We start from the raw sequence: 12,451 nt of genomic DNA, 5'->3' as shown, positions 1-12,451 counted from the left end.
CACTCATTTGTGTGGGATGCTTTTCTGCTACTTTATTTATGGGATTACATAAATGAGCCATTAAAAATGTAAATCTTCAGAACAGTTGAATAATAAAGATTTAAACAATAAGCTCAGGGCGGTACAGTACAGAAACTTCCCCGAACCAGCAGTACTGCACCATCGTGGCTATGGCAACAATAGCGGGTTAAGGGAAAGAGAGAGCAAGGAGGAAAATAAAACGTCCCGGCATTGTTACAGTCACTGGCACCACAGAAAGATTAGGGATTTTTTTTCTTTTTTTTTTTTCAGAGTATTAGAACAATAATGAAGATGTGCCATTATGCGCCACAAAGGAGACCATGCCATCCCTCACATAGTGCAGGTGTCAAAACAATCGGGCTGGCCACAGAATTGAGTTTAAGTGAAGTTTGTCCCACCTCACCACAAAGCGTTTAACCCTTCCCAGGCCAGACCCAGCTACACCCATGCCATGGTTACTGCAGGCTCTTTTCTCCCCTCTCCTGTGCCATCAGGCATCTGGTCTGAGCATCTTTCTTCATCAGCAGGGGCAACGAAGCTGTACACTATGTACCTTGCTGAGGAGGAGTTGGCTGCGGGATTTTATTTGGCTTTCTTTGTGCTTACATCACGTTAAAGTACATGGCGAGGCAATAGCACAGTGAAGAATTGCACTGCGGTTTAGTTAAGTCCCACTGCAGCCTTTTCTCTGCAAAGGATAAAATGATGGGAGTATCTTCTAAGCTGTGTTAAGCTTAAAATTTGTAAGATGAAACAGCAGTAGACTGCTATATCGTAGCACAAATTTTGAGCTTAACAGAGCTGATTTTCCCAGCACAGCTGTGTGTTCTGAGTGTCCCGCAGTAATCTTCATACCACAGCTGTAGTGAGGAAGACTGAGATTTCACTGGCATTTTCCATGTGCTCACCTCAAAGACAAGCTCTGAGCCACATCAGTGCTCTCCCTAGAAGTTGATTACAGCATGTGGTGCACTGTTTTGATAAGTTTTTCCTATCACTCAGTTCTGGGAACTGTGTGGAGGTCTTTTGTAAATAAGGAAATTCAGGAGTTTATTTGGGAGAGCAAATTTGGGAATTTATATAAAGTTTCAGAGTAAATTTGGGAATTGATATAAAAGATATATTACCTCCCTATTTCAAAGGTCAGCACCCTCAGGTTTTTAATATTTCTAACCTAAAGGCAAACATTACCCCCACCATCCTAATTCCTACACTGTAGGAAGGGTGAGGCCATGGGCCAGCATCCATTGCTGCCCAGTCAATCATGACTCTCTCACAGAAAAGGTAATGATCCCATCAAACCTGAGCTGTGTCTGTAGGTCCGACCATAATGATAACAGCTGCATTCTGATACAACATTTTTAATTGCTTGGGCTTGTAAAACTTATAAATTAAGTGCCATGTGGAAAAAAAAAATCTGCAAATAATGTAAGTAGGCGTGATGTGACATGGCTTGCAAGTGAAGTCTTCTACAACAACAGGTTTTCATGCATCCCTGTATTTGACTGACCTCTAAAAATATTCTTATTTGAGAACTGTGGGCCTTGGGCAAGATTGCCTTGTTACATCTGTGCAAATCCGTAGACATCAGAAGAGTTACTGTGAATTCATGCTGGTGAAAATTAGACGTGAAGCTGTTTTATAGTCTCTCTTATCCTTAAAGTTCAACATCCTTTGTCAATTCTTGCTATCTTTACTTTCTGAAAGCTGTTTACAGTAGTGTACCAATGTCATAATGAGTTTTTAGCAATATTATAACGGCCAGCATTCAACCTAGCATCACAGAGGGGTTGAAGTTGGAAAGCCTCTGGACACCACCTGGTCCAACCTTCCTGCTCAAGTAGGGCCACCTAGAGCTGGTTGTCCAGGACCGTGTCCAGGTGGCTTCTGAATATCTCCAAGGAGTTATGAGTATCTCCAAGCATCCTAGTGTTACATTATCATATTTTGGTGATTTATTATAGGTGCAACTTCTATTGATAACAATAGCATTGATTTCACTGTACGTAGACAATGGACACCATAAAAGCTTGCCAACCCCCTAAAGTTTTTTAACTGCTGTAAGGGGAGAGGAAGAATTGCTCGTGGTGGAAACAGGGAAATATTTAAAGAATACAGTAATGTCAACTGTGATAGCATGATGAAGTTTATTTTCTAAATAGTGTCTCTCCCAATGGGGTTGTATGTTTGGGGCAAGGGAAGGGAAAAATGAAAAGGGAAGATGGGTTTACTGGCAAAGTAGAGAGGTCACAAGAATGCAAGGTGTAGACAGCTTTGCGTTAATGAGGAAAGTCTTCCTCTCGATTGCATATGAGACTTTTTGAGATAACTGAATTTATCTCAGGGCAAAATTTGTATTTTAGGATGGGTAGAACCTGTCCTCGATCAGAGTGGTGAACCTGGTGGTATTTCCAGATGCTTCTGCCTTATCGTGTGTGATTCGCTTGGGTACAAGTGGTTACACAATTGGTTTATGCAGCTGTGGGCACTAAGAACGCAGGTCATGGACTGCAGCCCCATCCAGTCCCAGAGCAGAGAGCTGTGCCTGCCCCAAGCCAGCTGCCTGTGCATGGCACAAGTGGTCTCGCATGGAGCAGGAGGATGTGATTCACGTCTGAAGCTTATTCTGTGTTGCATTGAGTTTCTACATTCATTTGCTAGATTTGAGTCTCAAGCAAGCTAGCCCACACAATGGGCAAGGGATACAGGGCTGCTGCCATCCAGCCCAGACGTGGCTTTATGCAGTGCCACCCACCAGGTGGGTAGCACATACAGAAGAGGGGTATATGTTGGGCAACCCCTTCAGAAGTCCCCATATTAGGTTTTCCACCTCTGTGCACAAAGCAAGGGGGCACTACAGAGTAGAGCTGGTCTTGAGGAAGATCTTCCATGGGTTAAGGAGTCACATGCATGTTCAGGCTTCTCCTAGGCTTTGCTCCCACTGTGGCCTGAGTGATCTGGATCCAGGTCCTTAAGCATATTTAGAGAAGTAGTCATGGGCTACAGTCCTGTTTGCTTCAAGGAGATAGCTGAATATTAAACTTAACTTTTCCAATCTGAAAGCAGGTGCTTCATGGAAAATAGAGATTTAAGATGATCAACCACTCCATCATCCTAAGGTACATGATTTTCTTTTCTCTTCATTCTACATCAGTTTAATTCATTTATTTTTGAGAGGGAAAAAAGGCTGATCCTGCAGTAAATGCGACTGAAGAGATTTTTCCAACGTCTTGTCGATGAACTCTGTGTGGCCAGTGATCCTAATCCCTGTTCTGGTTCTTAGTGGTGCGATTTTGAAGTGCCTGCAAGGAGAAGGGCAGGACCACTGGGCAAGCTGGCGAGTTCCCCGGGCACAGGGCACTGCCTTTCCCAGGGCTTGGCTGGGTAAGTAACGGTAGAGGCTGTCAGCTGGTGGGCAACACCAGCTCAGTCCAGGCGTTTCCGTGGCCAAACGGCTCAAATGGGTCATGGCCGTGGTTGCACTCCAGCCTGGTTAAGGCTGAATCCATGTAGCAGTACGGGACATACCCACCAGTCTCACAGCTGTGAATCCGCTCTGGAATGGAAAAGCAAAACAAAACAGATTCCAAATCTCTTAACAACATACCAATTGCAGGAAAAATTTGAAAAATCTTTGAACCACCAGATTTGGTTACTGATGATTTTGAGCATTATATCATTGCTTCAGTTTCTATATGAAAGCAAACAATTTTATTTCATTTTCAAAGTTGATGATAGAAAGATAACTGCAGTCTTCATCAGCTTTTCCAACATCTCACTGGCAAGCCAGGAATTGGACCCTGAAGATAGTAGGACACAGGACTGAGGAAGTTCTGGTTTACAAGGTGGAGTGCACGATGAATTCAACATCTAACTCAGACTGTAGCCGCTCTGGTATCCCACGTAGTTCTCCTCTTTGTTCCCTCAGCCACCAGCACTGAAGGAAGATTTTGGGTCCTGTCTAACTTGAAACCTCTTTTATGACACAGGAATGAAAGGTTTGGACCTCATCAGGAGGGAGGAAAGGAAGTTTTTTAATGATCTGATATCGCACAAGGCAGCTTGACTCCTTTGGGCAGGGTCTGATACCAAGCTCCAGGTCTTTGCTGCGCCGCTGTTGCTAGGATCATTCTCCTTCCTTCCGCCCCATCTCGCTTCTTCTGCAGGCAGCTGCGAGGCACTACAGAAGATCACCTGCACCCATGAGGAGGCTCCGCCAAACTGCTTCATGCTGCTGTCCTGGGTCGGGGAAGCTCATAAATATGAGCTTCAGTGAGAGTGAAAGATCAGGGTGACTGTCTCCTCTAGGAAATAGTTCAGGGGAAAAAAAAGCCATTTCACTTCTGGCTTCATAGAAGTACTTTTGCTGATATTTAAATGGAGCTGGAAGTCTTCAGCGAACGTGGAGTCCTAGGTTGGAGACATGCATCAAGAAAAGTCTGGGAGCCTCTTGCAGCCCTGCTGTGGGAGTAGGGAAGCTGGGAGAGGAGCTGGTGGGACACATGGGAATTGTGCCCACATCCTGAGTTCCTCGGAGACTTCAGGGCAGTCCTGGCCTCAGGACTGGCTCTGTGAGGGTGGGGATGGGAAAGGAGGGCTAACGCTCTCCCCTGCACAGGGCTGTGGTAGCAAAGTGCAGCCCTGGGCGTGATTCAGGCTGGCCTTGCTCCATTGCATTATCTCGGGCAGGAATGCAATTGCTGCCTGACTAAACTGGGAATGTCCTGTGCTTACCTGACACCTGCGTGAAGGCTCACCAGGGCTGAAGACCATGAGGCTCGCAGCTACAGAGCTCCCCTACATCCTCTGCGTGGAAAACTTGCTGCCAGTGTCAACACAATCCTCACTTTTTTACTTGGTTTAGGTTAAAAATGCAAACCAATACAACAAGCTCTTCTGGGGGCATGAAGGAATAAGGTGTGAAGGGAACCCAACTGGATGCCATCCTGTGAAACCTGCTGTAGCTGACCCTGCTCTGGCAGGGGGGTTGGTCTGGATGTTCTCTAGAGGTCCATTCCAACCCTGACAATTCTGTGATTCTGTGTCTCTCAGCATCAACACTATTGCTTGGGTGGGTCAGTCCTACTACAGCTCTGAGGTTCACCGAAAGCGTGACCATAAAGTAGCAGAAAACTGAACTCCCTTTGAAATCGATAGATCGAAGGAGCTTCCACATAAGCTGTTATTTCCCTTCTCATGACTGCACCAGTGCATGTGTCCCCAGTCCTCTGCTAGGACCCACTGCAGAAGGTGGCCGGGACCTGAGGTCAGCAGAGGCACTGCTGCTCAGTTAAGCCACGGCGGTGAAAGCTGGTGTGCTCTGGAGTAGCAGCAGCCATGGCTAACGGACGGGCTGGGGGTGTGACGGAAAGCACCGTTTGCAGGGAGAGGTGGTGTCTGCCACAGCCTGGAAATACAGGAAAATCTTGGAGCAGCAAGTCCTTCTTCTGACCCGGAAAGGGGGCAGAAACCTTCTCAATCTGAAGGTTATGGCTCCTGTTTCAGGTCTGAAGAAATGCTCTTACACCTGACAGTTTGGTCTAATAGAAAGCTTCCACTATAGTGATGTAAGATGCTCTCTTCGCTTCTTTCTTTTTTAAGCCGTTTGCCCCCAAATGAAAGCGATAACTTGACACCCCAAATGAAGCTGAATTTCCCCCTGTCATAAACCGTGAATATAATTGGAGGAACAATGTTCACTGTCCCCACACGCTTGGAAAAAAAAAAAGAATCAAACAACCAAAAATAAGCGGTGTGAATTCAAAGCGAAAATGAATGGAGTCTGCCTCATTCATAAATGTCATACGAGACTTTGGTTAAAAAGGCAAGCCTGTCATCCCAAGGCCAGCAGCTGTTGTTATGTTGAACAAAATGGATACAAATGGGTATTATTTTAAAGCGAAATGCTTAATCCCAGGCCTAACAAGCCCACTGTCCTCTCTGTAACCCTGTGTCATACAAGCCATGATCTCCAGTAGAGGGCTTGATTGCACAGGAAATAAAATTCCCTGGCTGTGCCCTACCAAACCGACAAACACCCTGGCAATGTTTGAGTTACTATGGCAATCACAAAATAGGAAGGCCTTTTCTTCTTTTCCCCATCTCTGCATGCAGCCGCAGGCTGCTCCTGAATAGCTCACATCTGCAAAAAGTTTTAACACGGTACTCAGATAAAGAAAAGGATCCCAAAAATGGGCATTGACCCGTCTCAAAAAATGTTGCAAATTTTATATACAAGAATTGGAGAGCTGTGCCACTTTGCGCAGGTTATGTCATAATGTGAACAAAAAGGGATAAAAGCTGATGAAGGCTTTTGCTGTCAAATATGGAGAGAGGGGAAAAAGCAGAAGTAAATGACAGCTTTAATGCAGATGTAAGAAGAAAAGTCAAAGATGGGTGACAGAAAGTTGCTGGTCAATGAATAAGGGAAAAATTTCGAACACAAAAACCAGACAAAAGAGTAAAATACAATAAAAATCTTGCTATAGAGAATACTGAGAAAAGTCCCAAAAGCACAGTGAGCAAAATCTTGGAGCTATCAAACCATGTGAAACGGACATGTGGTTCTTTAGAGCGGCCCATTTCAGGCATTAATAGCTCCCATTATAAAGGGGGAACCTGATCTCTGGCCTGGAAAGCTTTCAAGAAGCAGACTTTTTACAACAAAATTGAAAAGCAAAACAGAACTGAACCTTTCTGCCTTATACAAATTAACTAGGATTTTGGTCTTTCTGGACAAATTTGGTCCTGCATAATGAACTGTTACACATTTTACCAGTTTTCCTTGGACAAATGCTTTCTAGTCATGGAGAATAATTATGTATTTAAATGGAGATTTGCTTTCTGGCAGATCTTAGGATCCTGCGCTTTCTGACGTTACACTTTCCACCGTTAAAATATATTTATTGTTAATAATAGAAACTTACCTTTACCAACAAGCTGATCTCAGCCACCTAATTTAGATGCCTGCGTAGAGTATGTGAATATGTGTTAAGCACCTGGCGGTCTTACCGGGCTATTTAATCCCGGCGAGAGGAAAGGTACGAATCCAGAATTTAATACACAGGTCTGCTGCTCTGTGCTCGTTTTGCCTCAGAGGTCTGGATCTGTGGTGTGGGAGCTGGAAAGTGCCACCACCACCTCCACGTACGTTAGCTCCATCTCGCTAGAAGATTCAGAAGAGGAAATTTACCCTTAATTTGTTCTTAATCTTAGGTTCGATTGACACGTTATAGCTTCTGAAAGTATCATTGCACTTTAAAAGCTCTTACTGACAAGTCACATTAATCACTGGAGTCTGAGAAAGGCTTAATGTGGGGAAATGAATGAAAATGGCATAAACAGTTCACAAAAAAAGTCCAAAGGGCCGAAAGAAGCCCCAAATCCAGTAAAAGTGGGACTGCATTATACATTCATTGACTCTTGTTCTTTTGGGGGTGTTTTGGTATGAAAAGAAAGAGACAATAGAAGACAATAGCAGTACCTTATCAAAGTTCATTCAAGCAGCTATTTCAAATACTTTTAACGGCTTGTCACTGGGTCTTGCAAGTCTCCGAGAGTCTAAACACTCTGTCACATTTGTGTACTAACCACTTAAAGTGCTGCTAAAGCCTTTTGACCTGGACTGACTCTCCTTTATCTAGGTCAAAATGCAAGGCAAAGCCTTTGTGTTCCACGGCCTTCATTAAATTCATTGATTTGACCTGTATTTTAAAGACCAAAAGTCAAATGGAATGGGAAGTTAAAGTTCCCATACAAAATCTTCCACCGAGCACTTCACTGCCTCCTTGAACTATGTAACATTCAGAAAAGGCCATCTCACGGCCATTTGAAGTGTGGGCTATAGCTGGAGTGGCAGTTTTGTCCACTTTTTTCAAGAGCATTGAAGGGATTCATCAGAGCTTTCCCTCTCTTAAATGAGGACAAAAAAGTTGAAGCTTGCAGACAGTCCCACTGGCCGTTTTTTCTTGCTCCGAGTCATCTGTTCAACAGGGCATAGCAAAGTTCAGGGGTAGATAAATATTATTTAAATCTCTTTAGCACATGGACAGGCGGGGATGAGGTTTGTCGCTTTACATTAGACTCTTGACATGCTCATGGTCATCTGCACTATTGGGGAAAAAGAAGCCTTCAGCTTTTATGTGTCAAGAAATAAACCCTCTTCTGTGTCTGGAGGCTGAATTTCAGAACTAGTGTTTACTCTTCCTGGGAATACAGTGTAAATCCCAAAGCCTTTAGAGAAAAACCATAGGCTTAAGTCTCAATTTAATTTTCAACTGGGACTCAGACATCAAAAAGCTTGAAACCTGGGAGTTTCGTTCATCCCTAGTAAACCATACAGCCATGGTCAAAGAGATGTTTCTGCATGTGGCTGACCCAGCTGATATTGTGCGTCTGAGAAGGAAGAGACTACTTGTAAACTGCCAGGGACAGTCCAGGTTGACCAGGGAGGCAGGTTCTGCCCTGTGGGGATGCGAACAAGAGGAGACACCAAGGGCTCCAGCTGGCCTCTGGGATGCACTTGCACAAGGCCGGAGCAGGCCGGTCACCTTGTCTTGCACACACCGACAGCTGAGGTTCGTGGCTTATTGACACCAGGAAGAGTGGAGTGAAAGAAAAATAAATTACAAATATGAAAGTAAACTGTAGCCAAAGGACAGGCCACACAGATCTTCAAAAATAACAATGTGCCTTGAGAAGATCTGCAAGCTTATAATTTCAGTAAAAAGGTTCATGCATGATCCAAGTATTTGGTGCAGCTTTCCAGAAACTATTATTTTCATGACTGACATTAAGAGTGGGATTCAGCTGCCTACGGCTGTTAGGTTATGTGACTGAAGGCTCAGCTCTGCGAACACAAAGAAGGCCAGAGGAACAGTGATGACAGGGCAGGAACCTCCATAACCTAATTGGAGAAAACCAAGATAAACTAATTGAGGAAACCTGCCCTTCCCAGGGCTGTCACAGACAAGGCATCAGCCCCATGGTCTGGGGGTGCCAGCCCCCAACCGAGAGGCTCCCTGCTCACCTTTCAGACTGAGGGGGTTAGTGCCTACGGGGGTATGGGACTCAGTATGGGAAGAGGGGGAAGAACATTTGGGGATTGTACAAAACTGGCTGTGGGACCTGTAAGGTGGGGACAGACAGGGCTGAAGGTGCTTTGGGGAACAAGTGTGGGAAAACAGAGGGAAAGAGAATAAAAAAGGCTGGTTGTATGTAACGAAGCTACTGGTCTGTCTGTGTGCCTGATCATCACGGTCTGTCTCATCTTCGTATGATCTTCTCATGAAATTCCATTTCTAGCTGCTTTCCTGGGCACAGGGGCTCTCTGTCCCTGGGTGTACATGGAGGTCTGAGCACCAGTAATCAGAGTGAGCTGCGAGCCTCACATTGGCCCGCGACTGCGGCGGCCCCTCAGATAGTCCCAGTTACCTGAGTTAGGCACCTGGATAAAACCTTTTAGCTATGCGAGTGTTGTGCTGAATGCTGGATGCAAATCTCCTCCTTGCAGCCAGTCGAGTGGCTCACTGACATGTCCACTCCCAGGAGCTGGGGTGGCTCACATATCCAGCTCGCACATCACCCTGCGCACGGAGTGACCTACAGGCAGGATGGGCATGGGATGAATGCCTTTCAGAAATGTGGGTGGTCCTTACTGCTGAAGAAATCAGCTGGAGCCTGAAGAGGGTGGCTCTCAGGTATATCTCCACAGGATCTGGAGAAGCTGTTTTTCTTTTCCAGAGACCCGACTATCCATTTTTCACATCTCACCCACTTGAATCTTGAGAGCTATTTACAGGCATGAGCAACTGTGAAGTTAAGAGATGTTAAGGCAGCACAGAGTCCAGAGACGTGGTGGTGGGAAGACAGCAGAAGGAATGAGTGGAGGGGAGAGCTGTGGGTCAGTGCTGTGTCTGGATTCCTGCTCAGCAAAAGTTTGGCCATCCCACCCTTTCTCCTCTTCCTCCCCAAACACAGCTATCTGGTCTTGGTGCCCTTGGAGCAGCAATGCTCTCAGGAGCTTTGAAATGGTTGAAATGCTTTCTGAGGTGCTTACAGCAGACTGCAGCCAGCTCTGAGCTGATGCAGAGCCAGGGCAGAGTGCTTTAATCCATACAACAAATGAACTCAGTAAACATGGCAGCTCACATGGGCATCACTGATGAGTTTAAATATTCAGGATGAGTTTAAATGTCCAGGAACAGGTAAAATCCTCTTCATCTGGCAGTAGGACTCTAAAAGAGCAGATTCTACTTCTGGGTACTACTGCTAGGTTCACATAATTATGATTTTTCAGATCTCACCACCTGAAAGATGTAGAGGAAAGGAAGCAGCAGAAACAATAGATGGAAAGCCTTTGGCATTCGGTAGCGTCAGGATGTCACCTTACAGAAAGTCTGAGTGGAAAAATGGAGGAATAAAAGTTTCTTTAGCTTTTGAATGAATTTGGTTGTTCCCAGAAAGGTCAGTCTCACAACTTCTAAGGGCATAGTGTTTGTTCATTCAAAAGAAGCAATTGAAAACTTAAGAAAAAAAAAACAACCCAGATCTAAACCAGCCCTTTGAGCCATTATTTTCTATTATATTCTATTATTCCAATTTTGTACAAAATCAAGATTCTAAATGCTAGAACAGGACTCCTAACCAAGGCTAATTTATTTGACATTTTCATGTTTGCAAAATTATCTGAAAAAGGATTTTGTTTGTCTTACTTATTATTCACCTGTAACGATTTTCTCAGCAGTCGGGGAGTCTCTGGATTGTCTTGCAGACTCCTTGTCTATTGCTTTCTGCATTCCAAAGATGCATTTTTTATGTTTTGTGACTGGGCCATAATTGTTAACTTGGAAACACTTTTTTTCTGATGTCCAATTGGGCAATTCCTGGAGCTTTGAAGATTTACCAGATGACCCTTTCCTACTGTGACTCTTCATGGAGGAGCATGTTTGCCAGAGGGTCTACGTCCATGAACATCCTAGCAAACCATATTCCCCTCACATCTCTGGAAAGGAATGAGATGAAGAAGGAGTTGAATGCCACCAAAGCAGACTGATTATTTTGTATTTGGGAAAACATTTGCAAAAATCTGTTTGGAGTTGGCTGTAAACAGTCACTCTAAAACAGTGCCTCTATTAAAGGGGTATTGTTCCCGGCCACCAAAGCAGAATAAAAGTAACTCCGGGACCACATTCAGAGGTATGGGAACCATCTAGTCCATGGCACGCTCCCCCTTCCTGCCAGCCCATGGTGGTCCCTTTGTAGCAAGAGCTTTCTTTGGGCTTTGGGGAGAGCAAGAAGCTGGTGGGGGAAACACTGCAGAAGGTTAGCTTGAAAAACACCCTGCTGGGTCAGGGCAATGGTCCCCTACCCCTCTACTCTGTCTCCGTCGGTGGCAGTAGGTGCTCTGAGGGAGAGCACAAGAGTTTCACCGCTTGCTGTGGTCCATTCGCACTGCTGGGACCCCCTGGCCCCAGAGGTGATGGGATGTCCCCCTCTACTCCACTCCGCTCTACTCCACTCTCCTCTGCCCCTCTACTCCACTCTCCTGAGACCCCACCTGGAGTACTGCATCCAACTCTGGAGTCCCCAACATAAGAAGGACATGGACCTACTGGAGCGTGTCCAGAGGAGAGCCACGAGGATGATCCGAGGGGTAGAGCACCTCTCCTACGAGGAGAGGCTCAAAGAGTTGGGGCTGTTCAGCCTGGAGAAGAGAAGGCTCCGGGGAGATCTTATTGCGGCCTTCCAGTACCTAAAGGGGGCCTACAGGAGAGCTGGGGAAGGACTTTTTACTAGGGCATGTAGCGATGGAACGAGGGGGAATGGCTTTAAACTTGAAGAGGGCAGGTTCAGATTGAACATTAGGAAGAATTTTTTCACTTTGAGGGTGGTAAGGCACTGGAAGAGGTTGCCCAGAGAGGTTGTTGAGGCCCCATCCCTGGAGGTGTTCAAGACCAGGCTGGATGTGGCCTTGGGCAACCTGGTCTAGTGAGAGGCGTCCCTGCCTATGGCAGGGGGGTTGGAACTCGATGATCTTCAAGGTTCTTTCCAACCTAAACCATTCTATGATTCTATGTTAGTGGGAGGTACCTGCATAGGCTTCTGACTACCACGTCATGGACCTGCTGCTCACAAATGTGTTTGATCCCCTTGTGAACCTGCTGATACCATTCACCTTTGCAGGCTTCCATGGATGTGATTTCCAGATGTTTCCTACCAGCCATGTACAGGCCTGTGTCTGCTTTAAACAATCTCTCCGAGTTTCCCTGAGCACTCTCTAGTGCTCCCTCATAAAAGGATCTAGTGAACAGCAGTTCTGTGTTCGCCTTACCCATCACCTTCATGGTTTTGTGAACTTTGTACATATCTCCTCGTCCTTCTCTCCTCTAAACTGAGGAGTCTTTTCAGTGTCTGCGCATAAAGTGGCTAC

Source organism: Vanellus vanellus (genome assembly GCF_965231255.1).
Source record: "Vanellus vanellus genome assembly, chromosome: 1".
Classification (NCBI taxonomy): domain Eukaryota; kingdom Metazoa; phylum Chordata; class Aves; order Charadriiformes; family Charadriidae; genus Vanellus; species Vanellus vanellus.
This window is presented reverse-complemented; position numbering follows the sequence as displayed.